Genomic DNA, 24,184 nt, shown 5'->3' with positions numbered 1-24,184 from the left:
ATTTGTCCACTCGTGCATAATCACTATTCTCATAATCACTATTTCACTCGTAGTCCAAAATCCGCCATATGCAATGACGCGGTAAAATTATTTCCATGCCGATTATAAACATGAAAGAACATATAATCGCGTATTAATAAATGGACGGAGACGATTTTCCGTGATTCTAATCGACATTCCCGATACTCACGACATCCACTTTATACACGGGATAAACTTGTGATGGATAAAAAAAGGCGAGAAATACGGAAAGAATATTTCAATCTCGCAGCTAATGCAATACGACGGTTACTGTAACGGTTACGGAAAATTTAGGCAGGTCGAGTAGTAGTAGATGGGGAGGGGGGAACGCGTCGTCGAATATCCGTTCCAGGAAAAGGAGCGAGCGCGTCTCTTCCGAGAAATAAACCGTACGCGAAAAATCCTGCGCGAGATAAATCAAACTAGCTCGATCGACGCTCATTTGCGATCTCGATTTATGAAATTGTGAATATAACTCTGAAAAAAGGATTACATTTGAAAACAATATTAAAGAATATTAAAGCAAAACGTGTGGAACGCGACGCGCTTATATTTTCAACGCAATATTATTATATACGACAGCGAGTAAATTATTTCAGCGCCTAAAAATATGTTAAATAATGTATTCATCGATCGTTGTATCGTATTATAAAGTCGATATATCAAAACTACAAATTACTCTCGATTCGGATATTTCGAATATTCGTTCGGATGCGAAATTCATTTTCGATAGATAAAAGATGCGTGGGAAAAATCTTGTCGTTTGCGAGTATATATATATATATATATATATATATATATATCGAAAGATGCCTTAATCACGATTACACGGGTTAATATATTACACTCGGATAATCGCCTGTTATTCGATACAAGACCCCCCCGACACTCGTTCGTACGCGGATCTCACTTTCGACGGATAAAAAGACGCGAGAAACACGGAGCGCGACCGTAATTCGTCTTGAGACTCGCGCTTGTGGGAAGGGACTGACACGATTACGGAAAATTTAGGCTGGACGGGTAGGTAAGGAGAGGGGAGGACCGCGTCGCCGAACGTCTCGGTACAGAAGCGTTCAAAAAAGTTGCACGTAAACATTCAGATATAAACAAAGAAGCGCGGCTCGAGAGAAAGAGAGAGAGAGAGCTTATATTACAAAATCTCGATCAATTTTCATGGCGAAACGATAATACAACGAGAATAATCGTTGAATAGAATGTGTAAGATTCGAGGAGGAATATATCTGAAAAGCAGCTCACACACCACATATGAACATTCCTAATAAAATATTCTTATTTAAGAGAAAAAAAAATGTGTTCGGTTAGTCGACAGTTAGTGGACTAATTTTACACGTCAGGTTTAATAATATTCATGGTTGTAAAATTGACCAATCACGGTCATTCGATTCTTGATTGGTGATTGGTTAGTTTTAAAACTATGGATGTTACTGAAATCCAATTAAGGGTGACATATCAATGTCTCTAAAATGCCGCGAAACCACGAGTACCAACAGCTAAATGACCCATATTAAGTTAGCCCCCCCACCAACGCCAAATTAAGTCAAATACATAAAATAATTTAGTGCTAATTATGTGCTAATTAGTTGCCGTAATCCGAATTTTGTTGCTCAAACCGTTTAGCAGGAATTTACATTCAAAGTGGGGGGTGCTAGCTTGACATTAAGCCAGCCCCCCCCCCCCATAGTGAAAAAAATATATAGAATGCTCGAATCAAAAAATAAAATACACTAGAATTTGTTGCGTATTCTTAATTTTGTTAATGTACATGTTGGATAATTTTCATTTTTTAAGAATGACGCGTTAAAGATATATGTTAAGATTACAGAGTGATCAAAGTTAAATAAAATGTAATCGTATTAATGATGATTTGGAATGCTAATAAAATAGTAAAATTAATGCGCTCAACGATTATAATTATGAAATCATTAATAATCATCAATTATGAATAATAGAAATAATCAAGGCAAAGATAATATGGTCAGTTTTAATTCTAAATATTTATATGATTATCAGATTATAAATAATTAATCAAAAACAACTCGATTTTTCAATACCATCGTTTCCGTAAATTAAAAAATAAATTGACATGCATATTGTTAATTTCGTTAATGCACATGTTTGATAATTTTCATTCTCTAAAAATGACGCGTTAAAGATATTAAGATTACAGAGTGATCAGAGTTAAATAAAATGTAATCGTATTAATGATGATTTCGAATGCTAATAAAATAATAAAATTAATGCGCTCAACGATTATAATTATGAAATCATCAGTAATCATTAATGACGCATAACAGAAATAATCAAGGCAAAAATAATATGGTCAGTTTTAATTCTAAATATTTATATGATTATCAGATTATAAATAATTAATCAAAAACAACTCGATTTTTCAATACCATCGTTTCCGTAAATTAAAAAATAAATTGACATGCATATTGTTAATTTCGTTAATGCACATGTTGGATAATTTTCATTCTCTAAAAATGACGCGTTAAGGATGTTAAGATTACAGAGTGATCAGAGTTAAATAAAATGTAATCGTATTAATGATGATTTCGAATGCTAATAAAATAGTAAAATTAATGCGCTCAACGATTATAATTATGAAATCATCAGTAATCATCAATGACGAATAATAGAAATAATCAAGGCAAAGATAATATGGTCAGTTATAATTCTAAATATTTATACATGAGTTATAAATCATTAATAAAAAAAAAAAAAACCCCCCGATTTTTCAATACTATTGTTTCCATAAACTAAAAATTATATTGACAATTTTAAATGTTTAATAATAAATTCTACTGACCGACCGATGCACCGCCCTTGCATGTCTCACTTCTTTCTGCATCTGGTCATCACGAGATCCTTTCCGTTTCCGGTTGCTCCCTTCGCTTCAAATTGAGACGAGACAGTCTATCAATTTGTCCACTCGTGCATAATCACTATTCTCATAATCACTATTTCACTCGTAGTCCAAAATCCGCCATATGCAATGACGCGGTAAAATTATTTCCATGCCGATTATAAACATGAAAGAACATATAATCGCGTATTAATAAATGGACGGAGACGATTTTCCGTGATTCTAATCGACATTCCCGATACTCACGACATCCACTTTATACACGGGATAAACTTGTGATGGATAAAAAAAGGCGAGAAATACGGAAAGAATATTTCAATCTCGCAGCTAATGCAATACGACGGTTACTGTAACGGTTACGGAAAATTTAGGCAGGTCGAGTAGTAGTAGATGGGGAGGGGGGAACGCGTCGTCGAATATCCGTTCCAGGAAAAGGAGCGAGCGCGTCTCTTCCGAGAAATAAACCGTACGCGAAAAATCCTGCGCGAGATAAATCAAACTAGCTCGATCGACGCTCATTTGCGATCTCGATTTATGAAATTGTGAATATAACTCTGAAAAAAGGATTACATTTGAAAACAATATTAAAGAATATTAAAGCAAAACGTGTGGAACGCGACGCGCTTATATTTTCAACGCAATATTATTATATACGACAGCGAGTAAATTATTTCAGCGCCTAAAAATATGTTAAATAATGTATTCATCGATCGTTGTATCGTATTATAAAGTCGATATATCAAAACTACAAATTACTCTCGATTCGGATATTTCGAATATTCGTTCGGATGCGAAATTCATTTTCGATAGATAAAAGATGCGTGGGAAAAATCTTGTCGTTTGCGAGTATATATATATATATATATATATATATATATATCGAAAGATGCCTTAATCACGATTACACGGGTTAATATATTACACTCGGATAATCGCCTGTTATTCGATACAAGACCCCCCCGACACTCGTTCGTACGCGGATCTCACTTTCGACGGATAAAAAGACGCGAGAAACACGGAGCGCGACCGTAATTCGTCTTGAGACTCGCGCTTGTGGGAAGGGACTGACACGATTACGGAAAATTTAGGCTGGACGGGTAGGTAAGGAGAGGGGAGGACCGCGTCGCCGAACGTCTCGGTACAGAAGCGTTCAAAAAAGTTGCACGTAAACATTCAGATATAAACAAAGAAGCGCGGCTCGAGAGAAAGAGAGAGAGAGAGCTTATATTACAAAATCTCGATCAATTTTCATGGCGAAACGATAATACAACGAGAATAATCGTTGAATAGAATGTGTAAGATTCGAGGAGGAATATATCTGAAAAGCAGCTCACACACCACATATGAACATTCCTAATAAAATATTCTTATTTAAGAGAAAAAAAAATGTGTTCGGTTAGTCGACAGTTAGTGGACTAATTTTACACGTCAGGTTTAATAATATTCATGGTTGTAAAATTGACCAATCACGGTCATTCGATTCTTGATTGGTGATTGGTTAGTTTTAAAACTATGGCCGCGAGAAACCACGAGTACCAACAGCTAAATGAGAAATTTTACAATTGGTGAAGCTTCGCGTCGCGTTTTTCACACGTTTCGTATTTCAATATACTTTAATATTCGCCAGAAAATAATCGCGAGATTGCAAAAGTATCGCTCGAGCTTCGTTATCTTATCCTTGTTCGTATCGCGAAGGTTTTTTGGCGCACGATTTTTTTCTCGCAAAAAACTCGCTCGCTCCTGTTCTTGGAAGAGATATTCGACGACATTCCCCTCCCCTCCCCTCGCCCCACCTATCCGTCCAGCCTAAATTTTCCGTAACGCTGTTAGTCTCTTCACACAAGCGCGATTATCGAGACGTATTACGGTCGCGTTCCGTATCTCTCGCATCTTTTCATCCATCGAAAGTGAATTTTGCGTGCGAATAAGCGTCGGGAGTGGTGAATGGAACAATGGACGATTATTTAAGTGCGTCGTCCGTTAATCCGGTCTTAATCAGAACTTTGTACAAATGCGAAAGCAAAGGAACGAGGAGCAAAGAGGAGCGGAATGGAGTGACGTTTGCAACGCATCGAAACTACAATAGTTACCGAGCGGGTGCTCAAAAGTTGTCGAGCGAAAAACAAATCATCGTTACTGTAACAGCGGCCGCTCCCCCGTGTAAGAGTTTACTTTACGGTGTTGTAAGACATCTCCGCGCATCGTATGATACTGACGTTAACAGAACATCCGCGCCATAAAAGCGCATATGAAAGGGTCGAAACGATGCAACGGATATCCATAAAAGTACCCTTGGCGTATTTCGCGGCAGCGCGTCTTAAAGCGCGGATATTGCCGCGATTATTAACGTATCGTAACGCGGATTTATGGAAACACGCATGAGAATACAGTATCTACGTACGTAAACATCATATATATATATATATATATATATATATATATATATATATATATATAAAGTGTACATTATAAACATTCAAAAAATTACCATAGAAGATGTTAAAGTTTTGAAGATACTTTAATGTAGAGTTAAATTTTTTTAAACAATTGACAAAAATTAGTTTCATCTATGACACGATAATTGTAATTATTTTTTTCTATCATTACCTATGTGTTGAGTATTTTAATTTCTTAATTATTATATTAAATATTCAAAAACAATGATATTTCTGCAAATAACTCATAGAATTATTGAAATAAATCTTTTAAATTACGAAGATTAATGAAAAATTCACATAATATCACATAATATTTTTTTAAATATTTCTATGTCAATAATATTTCTTTTTATTTATATTAAACTCAAGGAATTGCTGGGACAAAATCTTAGGCATCATAAAACGATCGAGACGCGTCATCGCATAATCGATATATTTTTTCCCTTTCGTAAAAACACAAACGGAAAAATAATCGCAGACAATCCTTATTCCTTTCTCCTTTTCCCCCTCTATCTATCCCGCTTTATTCCAGCCGTCTTTCTTCCTTATGTTCTTCGGCGTTTCGTGTTTCATAGGGAGAACACGCGATTCCCGCGTTAACTCCCGCAGGGCGCAGCGGGTGTCCTTACGCGAACTCACATTAACCCACCTCTGCATCCTCCACATTTCGCGTCCTCCCCTCCCGCAACTTCCATCCAAATGATCTACCGACATACGTACATACTTTGCCTCTATCTCGATCGTCTTAACACTTGGCTCTTCATTACTTTTTGTATCTTCTGCCTCGAGTGATTATTTTCATCCTAAGATAGATGATTATATTAAACTTGCAAAAATATTTTCCATTGTTAATAAGAAAAGAAATCAATTTATATGGTATACTAATATTTGTCGTAATTTTAATACATAATGCTAAATTAAAGGTAAATCTGTATAACGCCCGCGTCGCGTATATAAAAATATATTGATTAAATTTTATAAGAATGTTATAAGCAAAAATTTGAAGTATCATAGATGATAATTAAAATAAGTTCAACAATGATATAGTTATTTTCTTTTATACTAAAGATAATTAAAAAAAATTTTAATATACGAAAGTAATAAAGGAATAATAATTCGAAAAAAGTAGCATATGCGGAATGAACTAAAATTCAAAGCAAGCTTCGGGAAAAAAAAATATATATATATATATTTCTCAATAAAAACTCGCATTTCATATATATAAATTCAATAAGTAAAAAAAGATATCAGAATATTTTAATGTTTCCTTTAAAGATTGCAAACGTTATCTCCTGCGAATAGTGTTAATACAATATTTTATTTCACGAGCATGTCTATGACTGGGAGAACTAGATTGAAAAAGCCGACCGAGTTACCGTATACGTCTCGGCTGTGACATTTCTGTGCCACGGCGAGAACTGAGATCGCTAACATCGCTAACTAACGGCGAGTAGATGAGCACCCTCGTGCGCTCGCCCGCTGAGCAGATAAGACCTCGCGCCACGGCGCCGGTCACGGATACTCGCGCTTGCCGCGCGCATCACCTGCGCCCATCGCCACCCACGCCCTTCAGGCACCCTGATAAATTACTCAAGACCTCTATCGTCCATCCTGAACGCGCGGTCATGTGCGCGGCTATCAGCCAGAGTGCGCCTTATAACCTCCGGCAAACGATCGGTACGCGTGACCCGATAAAAGTCGAGACCTAAGCCGTGCGCCTAGAAAACATTCGAAGCCTCTATCTAAAGAAGAAATAATCCTCATTACCTCATATCGCGCAATGCGTAAATTTTAAAATTGTATAAAAAAAATTCTTGAACGTCTAAAACAAGATATCATATATATATCTTTTTTTCTTGTCTGTTCCTTGCAAAATTTGTATCATTGTGAGTAATGTTGACATCGCGTGAATCTTTGTTGGATATCTTTTATAGTACCGTAAGCTTCTCTTAATATATTTATAAATTTAGAAAGATAAATTCGATAAACGTTTAAAACAACTAAAATAGGCCCATTATCAAAATACCATAAGAAATACCATTATTAAAATACGAGATAATAAAATTGATTTCATTAAAAAAATCGAGCTTGGAAACGATAATTACGTTCCAAGCTTGCTTATCGGAGTTGATTTTGAATGCTAGCGCGCGATCGCTATCTCAACGAGATACACGAAGACGGAGGATCGGGAGTTCTCTACGGCGACGTTTCCATTTGGTGATGCGGGGAGAGGAAGGGGAAAAAGATCTATGATCTAGGAAAGACCTTAATAATCCCGATTCATAAAGCCTAGTCTATCCTGGTGCGCCGATACGCCGTGCTGTCGGCCACGAGTGGGCTGATAAAGAATGACGATCGTAAGGGAAGAAAGTTGCACGGCGCTTATCGCCCAATAAATTCTACTTCAGCCAGCATCTGCCTGTCTCTCTTTCTCTCTCTCTCTCTTTTTCTTCTTCTTCGAGTTTTCTCGCCTTTCGTGGCATCGCGCCCCATCCCGTTCCACTACGTGCCGCAAAACCCGTGTAATTATCGCCGGCAAGTAGCAACTAAATTCTCTCTTAACGACGAGTTACGATCGAATTAACGGATTGACTCGCCGGAAAGATTTCGAATTCTTCGCCATCTCCCTCGCATTCTATATACGCTATGATATCTTATCCGACTGAACTTATTGATCCTAACTTTTACGCTATGTTATAGTATAATATTGGAAAAAGAGAATATGTGTGAAAGAAGAAAAATTTCGAATTAATTAATATTCGAAGTTGGATTAAAAATTAGATTTAATTAAGATAATATTTGTTGTTGTAATTCAAATTTATTTAATAATGATTCTCCATTTTATTTAATAAAATTTTATATTTTATTAACAGAACAAAATAGAAAGAAAAAGGCTGCTTTCCATTTCTATGAAACCATTGTGCTCTTTTTTTTATAATTATAACATAAATAATAGACCAAGAGAGAAAACAAATGGAGTAAAAAAGTAAGAATATAATATCATATTGTACATATAAATAAGTAAATATAAATATTAGAGTAAAAAACCATGTGTAATATTCACACTTTAGCTCTCCTTTCAACTCTCGACAAGATGTAGCAACATTCTCCGTGTGATTTAATAAGTGTGAACGTCATACCACGATTGTTCAGGAAAGAGGAAAAATTGGCGCGAAATTGAGATTGGTTATCGAAGAGACACTGCAACCTCCTCGCGAGACGAGGATCGACGCCCGAGAAGAAGGCGTGTCGAGATGGTGTAGCACGGGCTTAAATCGGATAGTTTGTTCATTAGAGATATTTTTCGATGGATGGACGGCAAGAGCTTGCAAGTCGAGGGAGCGTGCTCTCTCGGCGTATATTTGTCTTGATAAGTTCGAGGCAGGAAATGAGACTGTCGATAGAAGAGCCCGCGTGCTTGCTTCCCTCGAAAGAAGCAGAATCGCCAGAAATGAGGATTTCGATTCGTTTAACGAGGAATAACGATCGTACGGTACCTCGACAAGTCTAAAGGCGATCGCGTACAAACGTAAATTCCTCAACAAAGAGCTTCGTTGACTTGGCGCTTTGCCTGTTTAAGAAGATTTTAGTTAAATATTTCTGTATCAGATTCATTCTCACAACGAAAGATGATCGAAATAAAAGGATAAAATTATCAAAATGATGAAAAACGATATAGATATTGTAGTGCAATATGAATTTTTGAAGGGTAAATTGACGATTTACAGAAATCCACAAAATATAATCGAGCAAATATGATACGTTTAATTTGTATGGCTCAAATATTCTATTAGAAATGATCGATAATAAAAGAAGGAAAGATAAGAAGAAGCAGATTATCCATTTTCCAAGGGCACATTACTGCCCCTTTTCAAAGCACGATTCCGGAGAATATTAAAGTTGACTGCGTTCAAATAACCGCCATTACTCGCATTGATCGCAACTAGGATCTCATTGTTATTACAATTCCAGAAACTCGTAAAGGACCGATTGGCTGGCTCGCACTATTTTTCTATTCTAGAGACATATATATATTATATAATGTTAATGCAAATACGGCCGTTAATTTAACAAGTACTTGATTAACAATTCAACCAAAAAGAATTAATCTTATTGTAAGTCTTTAACAAGAATTATTATCAGTTCTTGAAATAAATTAACCATGAGTTGATAGATCTAGTGAAAATAATATTTATATGTAATATTAATGTCAAAAATCATGTCAATAATCGAATTGTTTATCGATAAATTTGTTCCTATCTATATCGAGTAGCCTTATCAAAACAGTTATCGATTTTACATTCTATCGCAACCAGAAGAAAGAGGATGACAAAGTAAAAGCAAGTAGAGAACGCGAGGCTAGAAGGAGAAAGAGAAAGAGGATTCTTCTCTCGCTGCTCTCGTATCAGTGGGCAAGGCCCGTTTGACCTGGCACACATGCCGCCCATAGATCAACCAGAACCCTTAGGCCGAACCCGACCATGCCACGGGCTAACCATTAATTTACAACCCGCAGAGTAACCCCATGCCTCAACCCCTGCATACAGGATCCGCGCGTCCCCTTGCGGCAGATATGAGCTACGACGTGGCGCTGAGGGATTCAACCATCCCGACTCTCTCCCGGACGATCCCCCTCTTCTATCTCTTCATTCTGTCTCCTTCGTTCGCCGTTTCCGTTGTCCCCCAACACTCGTAAGCGACCTCCACCTACCAGAGAAACTTCTCGTTGTACCACGGTGAAAGAAATTTAAATCTATCGACGGCACATCTCGGTTAATCCGCAACGATAACCCGCGGATGTATCCCAAAAATCTCGCAGCGTGGATTGCTTTTACTAAATTATTATCTACATTTTTACATTTTTATTACAGTATCCTTCAAATGGATAAATAAATAAAAAGAAATATTTTTTCTCTCACAAAAAGAAAAAAAAAAATTCTGTATTGAATTATTCAACATTTTACTATATTAAAATACAATAGAAAAAAACAATCATGTAAAATAATTTTTATTAATTATTCTAATTATTCTTTTTAAGAAGAACTACTTCTGTTCAATTTGAGGCGCTGCGATCTCGATCTTAAATTTTTTCATCGAAACAGATTTACTCACAGCTCGCCATATTTTCATAAACGAACTCATCGGTGGATAAAGAGTAAAGAACAAAACTCTTAATTGTCAGTGGACTTGGAACTATTAAGAACACGAAAGAGAGAAGAGACGAGAAAGGGGCAAATTTAAGAAAATTGAGAGAAAATAAGAAAGAGTAACAAAGTCGCGAATGAATGCCATAGCAACTGAAAGAGAATGGGGAAATACTCTTTGATTTTGCGGGCTTTATCTTCGCTTAATAAGCGGGTGCGAATAGGCCCGCTGTTGCTTGTGCTTTGTAACTCGACGGAAGTAAGTTGTCCTCTGTTTTGTTTTGTTGTCCATTCCTTCTCTCCTCCGTGTCCCGACCTCCCTTTCCGCTCCTCCCGCGAGAATGAAAGGAACGAATAATTAGAGAAGGTTGGCGGGCACGGCCCGAAAGTTTCTGGCCAATTAATTAGACGAAGAAATGCACGGTACGAGAGGTAACCGGCGCATAAACGCCAGAGATGGCAATTTAAACAGCGACAATTCGACTACGATTATCGTTGCCTAAGCCTAAACGATGCTTGACGGCACGCTTTTATAATATAAAAGCTTCGGTTGATAATGACGAATATTATAATGGGAAGAATCTGCGCACTTTGAATCTAAAATTAAAAGGAATGGATAGACAAAATATAAAGTGTTAAAATGAGTAATGAAGAAGATATACATTAAATATTAAATAAAAAGTTCGTAGATCAAGATTAGAAAAAAAAAATTTTTTTTGTCCGCGACATTTTTTTTCAACTTTACGCTTTGACAATCATGATTGTATGATAAAATAATTTATTTAAAAAATATAATTAAAGCAAAAGATAATAACAATTTTTATTTAATTAACACATCTATGAGTCTACTTATAATCAGTAGTCTTTTCCCCTATATTTCTCAAGCAATAGGTATACATATACAAATTCTACGTGTCTTCATTTAATTCTGTAATAATACACTCATATCTAAATCGAAATCAATGAAGAATGAAATATTAAGAAAGAAAATGTTTAAAAAGCTCGCTATCGAATAATTGCAAGATAGGACGTATATACATTAATATTGATATATACATGTTTCTCTTTTTTCCTTCTCTCTCTTTCTTCAAAATAACTCTATACTGCATTTGGATAATAATACCGCTATGCATTGATGCGAGTCACATTCTCTTTGTTGTCTTCGTTGAGCTTACAATAATAAAACATCGTCGGCTTTACATTGGATGAGCGATAAGACGCGATCCCCTTTCATACTAGCGTGATACTGTATATAACTGTTGGACGTAGCCCTCTGATCCTCCCTTCGGTCCCTTTTCTTTCGACCCTCGTCGTCGGACTCGCCCCTCGTTTCCTCCACTTAAAAACCGGTAATTACTACGATGCTGGTGAGCTCTGGCATTTACCATCCGCTTTAACGTTACTCTGTTTTCTGCTTAACAGCGACTCGACGCGAAACTCGATTCTCGCAACACGCTGTATATCATTATATTATACTGCGCATTAGTTCTCGTGACGCGGACAGCGCAGTGAATTAATTCTGCAGAGAGTATAAAAAAAACATCACCGCGAGCATCTTGCAGTGCATTTTTTAACTTGTACTACGTTTTATAGTTTGCGTAATTTTTCTTCAATCCCACACATTCCTTTATAGAATTTTATTATAACTTTGACTATTTACTGTTATTATATATATATATACCTTTACCATACTTCGACAATCACATAATAGCATAATTTTGATTGTTACTATCTCACCATAACTTCAAATATTGCAATATCGCAATATTGCAACCATGTTTATTATCTCTCAGTAGTTATGTTTTGTCATAATCTTCTTATAAAGAAAATTAAAAACATAAAGTGAGGAAAATATAAGGTTCACATTTTTTACGAGCTAATTATTTTTAACGAAGTCAACACTTTGATGCGTCAATTATAAATACGTTCAATGACAAAATAAAAAATCTAATGAACATTTCCGAAATACTAATATGTCAAAATTAAAAGGATTCTACAAGGATACTCGAATTTGTATCAAAGTTTTTATGTATAAATATGTATCTGATGTATATTTTCTTTAAAGAAAATTAAAGAATTTGAAACAGTGGAAAATATATATTCACACACAGATATTAATAAAACAATAAAATAAAACATAAAATAATATATTTATATAAAAGCAAAATATGTACAAAAAGCTCACCTTGATCGTCGCGTGGTGGGATCTTTCATGACCATGACCTCTGTTATGTCTCCATACTTGGTGAAATACTCCCTAAGGCTCTCTGAAATAAAATAATATTTTGATTACTTTTTATAATGATAGAGTATCATATAAATTTTTCAGCGATTATTTAAGATTTATTGGATGTTGTTATAACGTCTCATATGTTGCATCTTTCTTATTGTAAAACATCGCATTTATCCCCATCCATACAAAACATCGCCCTTATTATGACACATTTCCGCTATTCTTCTCGAGAGAAGATGCTCTTTTACAAAAAAATAGATATCTTTGGTTTACGGCGACGAAAGTCCAAATTATATTCCTTCGCACATGCAACTGTCAATCAAAGTTAGAATTGGCAACGCGGAAGATCACTGACGCTAATTGAAATTAATAGATAATAACACTTTGAAATATAATCCTCGTAACCTGATAAACACGCGGTGCGTGTGTTCAAAGTAAAGATTCAGCTTAGCACGAGCTATCTTTGATGACAATTAATTCGACATATCGTGCACCTGCTATGATAAATATATCCATCATATGATCATATGATCATATCAAGTTTACGTAAAAAAAAAAAAAAAAAAAAAAGATAGTAACAAAATTATTTTAGTAAGCTAGAAAAATAAAAATAACGACAAGTGTAAAAATTACGTTCAAAATATAAATACAAACTAATAATGACACAATATATTTAGAACATAATACAAAAAAGCAAATGCCTTCGCTCTGGAATCAACTTTCATAACTTTTCTATCAGAAAAATAATTTCGGAATGTTCAAATTAAGCATCAGAAAAGATCCATACGTCACACGTACAATAAAATCTGCGAACTAACTACAGTTCTCAGAGTCGATAATATTAATATCTTTTGCATACTGAATGCGATAATGAAAAATCACGCAAAAATCAAACGAGTGTCCGTTTTCTTTTTACTTTTTAGTTGGCCGAGAAATTATCCAATCGCACATGTGCCACGCGATCAATGCGACCGATGCAACCAATAGAGCTTTCTCGCTCTTTTTCACCAGGGACACCCCCTTGACCCTTTTCGTAGGCTTATAGCGAAAGACTGGCGGCGAGCCAGCATGGCTGCGCTCCAAATACGTCTTACACCTTATCTAATTATACGCTGTTTCATCCAGTCTGCTCTAAGACTTCGTATAATGTTCAGCGGTTACTTGCCTCTTTGGTCACGAATGAGTTTCAATAAATCCCCAACATGGTTTTACAACACGCGGCAAAGCTAAATATGTATACTTTTGCTATCCTAAATTAGTACTCTCCCAATGGATTACATGTATATAAAATATATTCCTCAAAAGAGATAGAGATAATTAATAATATATGCATTATTCTAAAAAATATGTTCTCTTTAAAAAGCGATGTGAGAAGCATAATGATATTTATAGGAATAACTATTTAAAAAAATGCACTTAATAATATATTTTACATACAACTACTGCGTTTTAAAAATAACAAAAAATAATTTATTTTAATTAAAAAAGGATTTTTTTACTTTTTAATTTATCAACACGACTACATAAATACATAATAATAATATTATTTTAATTATTTTAATTATTTCAATATTATTTAATAAGAAATGTTTTTAATTAAGAGAGAGAGAGAGAGAGAGAGAGAGAGAGAGAGAGAGAGAGAATTGTAATTTAAGAGTTACTTTAAAAAGTATTTAACACTGAAATGTGTAAGATATTATATAACATAACATATTAAATTAATTATATTTTTTAATGAAAATTCAATAAAAATGTTCCATCTAATATTATATAAGGGAAAAGAAACAATAATAGAATAAAAAGTGGATTGAGAATAGCTAGTCTATTAAATATAATTATTGTATGTATTTTTCGTATAAAACACACGAACGCGAATGGCTGTTATTGTGAAAACTTGAAGTGTTTGATAATTGTTATTTCCGAGGCGCGGAAAATACGAGATAACTGAACTTGCAAATTCAATGCGCGGCATTAATCAATGAATTATTGGTATCCCCAGGTCATTAGCCGGCACCACCTGTTTGGTAACGATCCTCGCGCATAAATTACGCCCAGCCCCTTCACTGTTAATTAGTAACACCAAGTCGGAATTCTTAAGGAGGCGAGAATCTGTTATCAACCACATCGGCTAATGTTCGTTTCATGACGAAATATTTAAAAGACAATTAAGCTAGACCAGAGATATCGAACGTCACCGTTTATTACGCCATCATCCTCCTCGTCGAGAATAAGATTTTGTCAATAAAAAAGAGCATTATCGAAGCGTACCGTTGAATTACTTCTTAATGGATTTGTAATTTGCATTTAATTCGTGAAACTTTTTCGGGGAACCAAAAGAGCGGACTTTTCGAAAATGTATCGCTGCTAAAAAATCTCAAATCTTGAAAACTCGTATGCAAAGAACGATGAAGCGATGATAGTGACCGATCACACATCCTATTTGAAAACCAACTTTGTTTGATTTCTAAGCAAATGTTTATTGTAATTGCATAATTTCTCGAAAAATTACAATTTTTAATATTTTTTAATTAAAACAGTATTTTCTTAAATTTTTCCCTAAATTGCTAGTATTAAGAATATAATTAGACTATAGTAAAGCTTTCTTGATTTCCTTAATACATTTCGTCCTTGAATAATTCTTCACAAGTTTTTCGTAACGTAATTCTCTTAATTTCACGACAGTCCCTTGATAATTTTCTAGATTCACTTCTGTAACGTCAGACTACTATGAAAATGTCGTTAAAATAAGAGAAATGTACCCCATTCCACACGGCTGACTTGCCAATGCTTCCTTAATTTGTCCTGGCGGATTGATGGAAGCAATTTCGTCGTTCTTGCGAGAAGACGCTCTTAAAACGTGTCCGCGATCCGCCGAAATTTACGGCTGTCATTTCCTTAATTGTTCTCCAGCACAACTTATTTTTCACGCGCGGCCCTCGCCCGCCCCGCATTCTCCTTTCAGCCGTTGCAGTCGCTCGAAAGGTACGCTCGTGCCTTGGCCCTTTGCCGGTGACGCGACTAGCTTACTCAGTCCAGAACTCTTCCTTGCCCCGAATGGCAACAAACGGAAGCAAGAGCGATACGTCGCCGACTCCGAATGAAGTAGTGTTCGAAGGAAATGGAATGTTTACTTGTAACTTTCTTTAACTCTTCTCTCAAGAATATAGTAATTTATAACGTTGCGAATCAAGAGAATTGTAGTTATAGTAGTAACTAATCGAGTACACACATACACACAAAATTTCCAAGTTAGAAATGGAAAATGTTTCACTAATCGATTGTTTTAATGAATAAGTTAAGCCAGATTAATTAAAATGTGTCATTCTAAATAATGTTTTATTACACAGCTCAAATTTAAATGAAAAATTACGTGAGGGTAATATAAATAATGCGAGAAAAAATTTTTAATTAAAAATTTGATGAATATTGTTTATGTTATGCGCGACCTGAACGAGGCATATGTCTAATAAACGATTCTATGATCGGCTCACAATCATAAACAAGCGTATAGTACAAATTTTACGATTTCTCTGACTAATGATAATCAGCGGTCAATCAAGAACTTTGTTTTCTTCCTTAATCTTTAGCTAAAGATCAAGTCAGAATCCGGCCAAAAATGAAAGGTAAATCCAATGGCCAGAACAATATGTATTCAAGAAATTACGCATATAATTATTATTTGTGAAAACGCGTATAATATAAAATTTATTCGATGAAGCAATAGAGCATTTATGTAAATCAGTCACACGATTTTGATCGTATATAAATGTATATTTATATCGATAAAATACATAGATGGATAGAATAATAAATATTTATATTGGGATAAGAACGCGTGCCATTAAAATTAAATTATCATCTATAATGGCGAATATTCTGCACAAAAGATTTGTATTTCATATCGTTCATATAAAATGTGACGATATATCTGCGCGATTAATTAATGATATCAACAATTTAAATTACGATTCTAGATGTATCGAAATAATTATAGAAAATACGTATTTACTTAAGGCATTAGAATTTCTCGTAAAATATATCATAAATAAAAGATCAAAAAAATTTGATACATTATCTTTTATTGAACTTTTTTCTATATATACATATATATATATATATATATGTGTATATATATATATATATATATATATATATATATATATATATATATAATCCTCAATTCTATATTTTTTTAAGAAAATAATAAAATATGATATGTCGTAGACGTTGCTTTAAAATAGGCAAAACGTACTGATTCTATTCTAATATTTTTTTAGCCCTTATAATTTTGAATCTTCTAATCGTATATGTATGAGATAGAGAAACTGAAGTCTATACAGCGAAGAAAGTTGAAGACAGTTAAAAAGTTTATACGAACAGTGAATTTTCTGAAGTGGCATGCATTGTACTGCTTTTTGCATTGGTAATGTGCCATGCCTTCGACAAACGAATGCTGCATTTCGGTAGAATTTGCAAACGTATATTTTATATATCTTAATGTAAAACATAGTGGTTAATAAATAACATATTCACTTCACATTCTTACAAATACAAATAATATATTAAGTTGAATGGAAAGTTTGTGCCGTTTTCTGCTAACAGATAAAGACTGAAAAAACGGCACAACTTTCCGTTCAACTCAATATATATTTAAGACATTATCACGTTTAAATTGGGAAAAGATTATCGCTGCAAACTTGCTTCTTAAAAATTATATCTTTTGTATACAAAATCGTATATAAAATTCATGAAAACCTAACTCAATAAAAATTGCTGTAAATTAAATTCATTACAACCAAATCAATGGTATTTTAATTCATTGATCATACTTACTGACAAAATAAAAGTCTTATATTTATATAGTTATGCTCTAAGAAACGATAGAATTCATAAAACTCTCTTAATATATAGAAATGAGACTATAAATAACAATTTTAAAAAGTTTTAAAATTGACATTAAGAAGTAACCATCGAAAATTTTCATTATAATTTTCATTATACCGATATACAACCCTAAAGAGATCGAGGCGCTAGACATTGTAATAGCTCCTGAAAAATTGCTAAGAGAACGAAACAAATCCAGAATCCTTTTGGAATTTTTTCTCCGGATTCACGGATGTAATCCTTAAAAAAAAAAAAAAAAAAAAAAAAAACTTGTCTCCCAGACCTCTTTCTATCCTCTCTTGAGAGAACTCGCGTCTCGCATTACGCCGTACTTAAAGCATATTGGTCGCCGTGTCATGAGAAAGAGCTCTAGAACTCACTATCCACGCAGTAGTCAATGGCGGAAGTGGAGACGGCGAGGTGGCGAGTTCCATTCAAATGAGATTCAACGCTAGGGAAGAATCGGAAGAGATGCCAAGAAGCTGAAGAGGAGACAGAAGAAGGAAAGCGGAAGCGAGCACGTTGGCCTCTGCTCGAGTGTTTTTCTATTCAGAGAAGGCTCGCATAAAGTCCTATATACCGAGTTCTATCCTATCCTATCTCCCGGATTTCCCAGGACCAAGAGAGGATACGGGATGAGAGAGGCGAAGGGGCGGTTCCCCCATTCCAGAGGGCCGTTCATTGAAACGAATGGCTTTGTCTGCCTCTTTCTCCTCGTTCCTTCATCTTCCCTGTCTTGCTTCACCCTTCTCACTTTCTTCGCGGCCTTCCAGTTTCTGTCACTCTCCTTTTTTCTCTCTCTCTCTTTCTCTTCCTCCTTGCCTTTCTATCCCTGACCCTCGAACGTGCTTCCCCTCCCCTCCCTTTCCGATTTCCAGCCGCGCTTCTTTCTTCGCTTCTTCCTCGAGTTACGCCTCCCGCGAATCCGCCAGGATTACTTATCTTCCGCCAAAGGACGCTCAAGGCTCAACCTAAAGCATCATTTGAATAAACGCGAAGTTACTGCGCGCCTGTTCCCGGCAGGCAAGGACGAGCGAGAAAGAGACAGAGACTCTGTAGCGCGCGTCCCACAACTATATTAATGGCGTCGTGATACCTTCGGGCACAAAAAGAGGACCTCTTCGCTCTCTATTACCTGCGGGATGAGATTCCTGTCAACAAGATCCTGTCGCGTCTTCAACAACGGGTCACGATACTCGTGCATCGTTATAGTGACGCGTCGAGGCGAAGAGAATTTTAATTTAGTTTACGATGATCGCGGAATTCTTGTTATTTCTTGGAATATGGCCAGTAAATGATAATAATAGCAGTTAATAATAATAGTATGCGATTCTGATAATTTGTCGCACGACATTATTATTAGTAAGGGTAAGAAGTAAAACTTCCAGACATAAATAGAACGAAGAAGCTCTGAAAGCGATGATAATTTTTTCGAGACTCAATGTTGGAAATTGAAGAAATTACTAATTAAAACGATTAACAATTTAATAAGAAAAATTTGTTAACACGAGATATTAATATAGTAATGACTAACTACTTGTAAAAATATATAAAGCACGATGCATCCTCTTTCTGAAGATCGATAAAGTACAAGAAAAGCGCTCATTGTTACTCGAAGCCATGCAAAATGATATCTCATTCCGTAATCGTTACGTAAATTTTGTCATACGATTTCGATCCTTCATTTCACATAAATTGAAAAACACAAGAATTAAAAAAATTAATTATCTCGATTCAATATCTCACACAAAATTTTCCAAATAAATTAGTTACAATGCAATCCATTATATTATTTCACGTTAAATTTTTTTACAATTCATTGGACAATTCGTTTGACATTGATCGCTGATTCAGATATTTCTCCTATTTTTAATCGCGTAAAGAAAGAAAGTGATAAATAGCACATCTCCGTTATTATTTTCATCTCTCATGCTCAAGTCGTAAGTCAATTTTGGGAAAAAAAAAAAACCATTCTGAAATATGTGCTGTACGTTAATAATAAGCCTCTATTTCTGTACCTGAGCGTACCAGAATTAGCGACGAATACTCAGCGACCCATCCGCAAATACGATGCTCGCGCGCTCCATCGATAAATGTGAAGCAGCGGTGCTCTGTCAAAGATGTTACGTGGACGCATAAATTCTTGCATTGAATTATCGGATAAATATTGCAAATGATGATGAAAATTCCGTAACTTGTAATACGCTACGCGCCCATCCTCCATTACTGAATATTATTACTGACATTAATATGTAATTAACACGTGTTATTCATGCGACCAGTTTATTATCGTGGTTTCCTGCAATTAATATTATTAGTAGTGTCTATAATTTAGATTAGATAATTAGAGTATTATTCATTCTTTTCATGGTATCAATTTAATAATAATCTAAAATCAGATTTTGTCACATATAATATTTGAAACTGACAAAATTTAATTCCTAATTTTAGAAATTCTTCATAATACTTATTATATCGTCAATATTATTATTAATGTATTTGTCAACATAATTTTTCATATTATCCGCCCATTAGTATGATAAATACATACATATTCAATAACTGTACGATTATTGTTATATCAGTAAGTGAAGATCAAATAAAATTATTTCAATAATAACAGCAATAGGCAAATACTACGTGGGGAAACTGGCAAATAAGAGCCAAGATTATTGCGGTTATTGATACGAAAACTTTTTATTGTTAAATTTCAATACTAAATATTTTTTGAAAAATTTATGTTTTGGACCATCTTTTGATCCATCTTCAGCATAGATAGACATAAATAAAGATTAAAATGGCATTTTAAAACTTGGAGCAATCGAAATTCAAATTGAAATCAGAGAGAAAGACTCAGCAAAACTCGCGTAGAGTCTGTGCAAATTAGTGGATAACGTCGAAACGCCATCATCGCATGTACATCTGTCGGTGGTTTAAAATGTAATGGTATTTTAAAATTGATGGATATACATGTGACGATGGCGTTTCGACGTTGTCCATTAATTTGCGCAGACTCTACATGGATTTTGGTGAGTCTTCCTTTTCTATTATCGATTTCAATTTAGATTTCGCGAATACTCAAAGTTTTAAAATATCATTTTAATCTTTATATATTTTTATCTACATATGCTGAAGATTGACCAAAAAATGATGCGAAAGGTACATTTTAAATACATATTTAGTATTGAAATTTAACAATAAAAAGTTCGCGCACCAATAATCGCATATTGGCTCTTATTTGCCAATTTTCCCACTTATTGTTAGTATTGAAATTATTTCATATCATCAAATAAATAAAATATTCATATAATCGATTCAATCCCCGTTAGCGAGCTAACAGAATAAATTCTTCATTGTCATTCGACAAATAATCTTTAAAATGTCATCAATATTGTTAAACCCCAAAATATATACCGCAATTACCAATCAATACTATCATCAGTGTACCCTGTGTATCAGGATGACGAATTTCTCATTCGTCCATTAATGGGACTATTAATATTCAACATACTATTAATTATTGCGTGCGAGAGAAGACCAATAGACGGCCGTACGATAGCCCAATTACTGCCACGTGACCTTCCGGGATCAGGTTCGACAAACTTCTTCGGCCGTCCAAATAGTGGAGCAATCATCCGACGACATCGTTGCGTTATGCACATCGAGTAAATAAATAAACATTGACCACCTCATGGAAATTCATTCCTTGTTCTCGCGTGTCCCGTGGGAAGAGACGCTGCGGACACTGCTACTGTCTCTCTTACTTCGAGCCGCTGTTCGCGTGCCGGCGTCTATTTTGGCGAACGTGCAGCATCCCAAAAAGATCGTGCCGTCTATCCCGTCGTGACTGTCTTCTTGCGACGAGCCATTAACGGCAACGTAAGCGTACACTTGAGCCCGGCTGGAATCGTCGCGTACCGATCGAACTAGTCGCGAGGGAATCGAACGGCCGAGAACCAATTCCAAACTGCTGTAGTTTTTTTAGATTCTGGGATTTTTTTTGGTTTTTGTTTTGTTTTCTTTATCGGGCTCTGAACCAATCAATCTCGTATATTATTGAAATAGACCACAACTCGAAACGTCATATGGTACAGATATTATAAAGATATCAAATTGTATGCAAGAATATCATACGCGAATCAATGCGATATATGTATTATTTCTGCAAAAATTCATATAATAATAACCTTTCATATAACAATATACAAAAATTATGTAACGAAGTATCGACATCTTTTACAGTTGCAAAAAAATATTGATCTCGATTATTTTCAAATTCTGAAAAAAAATATGCACAAATAGCTTGCACAAACACACATCGTATATTATATGTATATCTTATGTACGCGAAGTTTAATCACGTAAATCGTAATTTTTGTTGTTGCAACAATAAAATTTTTAACTTCGCCAGATATAAAAAGCGAAGCATAAAAATTTACTAAATGATATTTATTACGAGTTATAACGAATTAACGCAAATCGGCGCCGCAGCGAGAATGCCACGAGAAGGGTCGTAATAGACGAGAGGGGTGGCGGGAGGGATAGGTTGATTCTCTACGCGCGCAGGGCCATCACGGGGCGGGATGTAGAGGGAACGACAGAATCTGGAGCCTACCTGGCCGCGAGCCAACCCCACTTTCAGGATTCGCGATAGTGCTGCGGTTGATGCATAGCGAGGAAGACAGAGATAGAGAGAGTGCATAGTAGGCACCCGGCCGGCGCACTCTGCCCCCTTCTCCTTCATTCGATTGCATAGGCGCCCGCATTGCAGCTATGGCCCACCATTCTAATGATGGCAACCACGCAGGTACTACCCTTGCCGTCCCTCTTTAAGCCTCCCCCCTTTCTATAGTCTTTTCCTTCCTTCCCTCTCCTTTTCTCTCCTCCCTCTTCTTTCCCTTTCTCGACGAGACCCCCGGGTTCTTTGTCGCTGGTCCCCGCTTTTCTGCTGACACTTTGCTGCGAAGCATCGCTGCTTTCGCTGACCGCGACTGATTTTCTTGATGGCACTCCCTCGTTCTCGAGAGCTTCGCTCTCTTCCGCCTCTCTTGATCTTTATTTCGCGTCGTTTGGGGTTGATCGGAGCCAGCGACAAGCTTATACGTGGCCGACGGCGATTAACTTAACAAATAACGCCCAGCAGAGCATTTAGAACGAAATAGAGTATGTCATGTAGCAATTCGAATAAAATATCATTGTCTTTGAGATAAATCCGTTTTAATTATACATATATCATCCTTTGTAGAAAAGAATCAGGAGTCATAAAAAATACGCAAAAAAATTAATAGAATTACTATATTATTCTTTAATAAATTAAATTTTAAAATAATTAATAGATAAATAGGTTTATTTTTCATTGTTTTATATATTTCTGTATTTCTATCTCAAGTTCTTCTTCTATCTAATTTCTATCTTAAGTTTCTTCTTCTTTTAAAACTTATTGCCTAATGTATTTAATATAGAAAATTAAATAATTATAACATGTAATACTTTCATGACAGACTATAAAAAAATATAATATATTATATAGCATCTATAACATATAAGACAAAATGTACACAATATAAACACATTATAATAAAATTGCCCATTCTCTCGCTAAATGTCTCCTTTTTCTTAAATAAAAAAAAAAAAAAAGCTTCCAATATGTTCGAAACTTCAGGTTCAATAGTATCTTATCGCAGCCGAGATAGCATAGATTAATCCCATTTGTAATAAAACGGATAAGCGCTCGGACGACTCGTAGGAGCCGTCGGGAGTGCAGGAAGGGGAGAAGCAGCGGAGAACGAAACGCTCCATTCTTGTTACCCCCGGCGACATCTTTAATTCATCGAATGCGGATTGCGGACTGAATCCCTGATGAGCTTTATTGCACATCCGCGCGCTCGAACTATCGGACCCGATGAGAGATTCTCATACGATAATACTCACCGCTAAGCCACTGTTCCACGTCTTCCTTATATCTACCGCACCTCTATTTTACCTCCAAAACTTCTCCCTTTCCCCCCCCCCAACATTCTCCTAACGTATCTGCACCTTCGCAACTAGTGCCGCCCATTTAAGAAGCTCTCGCGGCAAGGCCTTCTCGTTTTCGGCTCTGTCTCGTCCCGAATCTCCGATCCACTTCGGCTTCCACTTCCGCGTCGCTCAACCCCTTCCAATCTCGGACCCTTAATCCTTTCTCGGGTTTCTCGCGGTAAATCGCGCGGAAAACTAGCCAGTGAAGATTCACCCCCTCTCTCTCTTTCGATCCCCATCTCCAATCTCTTCCTTTTCTCCGATCGCCTCGCAGTGTGTCTCACAATTGGACGCTATCAAGAATCGCGTCCACTCCCCGATGAGAACTTCAACTCACACATCGATTTATTTTATATCAAGATCGTCACGCTTGGATACCTTTCAGTAATTTCCGATTTGTGCCATTAATTCTTTCTATAAAAAAAAAAAAAAATCTCGAATGGCTTATATAATACGATATATATCAAGGAATGCAATTTGTTACATCAAATTGTAATTGATTTATTTTGTGAATAAAATAAAAAGGTATAGATAAAAAGCAAAGAATTTTCAAATATTT

This window comes from Polyergus mexicanus, unplaced genomic scaffold (assembly GCF_030449975.1).
Source record: "Polyergus mexicanus isolate NDT 795.1 unplaced genomic scaffold, iyPolMexi1.0 SCAF_26, whole genome shotgun sequence".
Lineage (NCBI taxonomy): Eukaryota > Metazoa > Arthropoda > Insecta > Hymenoptera > Formicidae > Polyergus > Polyergus mexicanus.
This window is presented reverse-complemented; position numbering follows the sequence as displayed.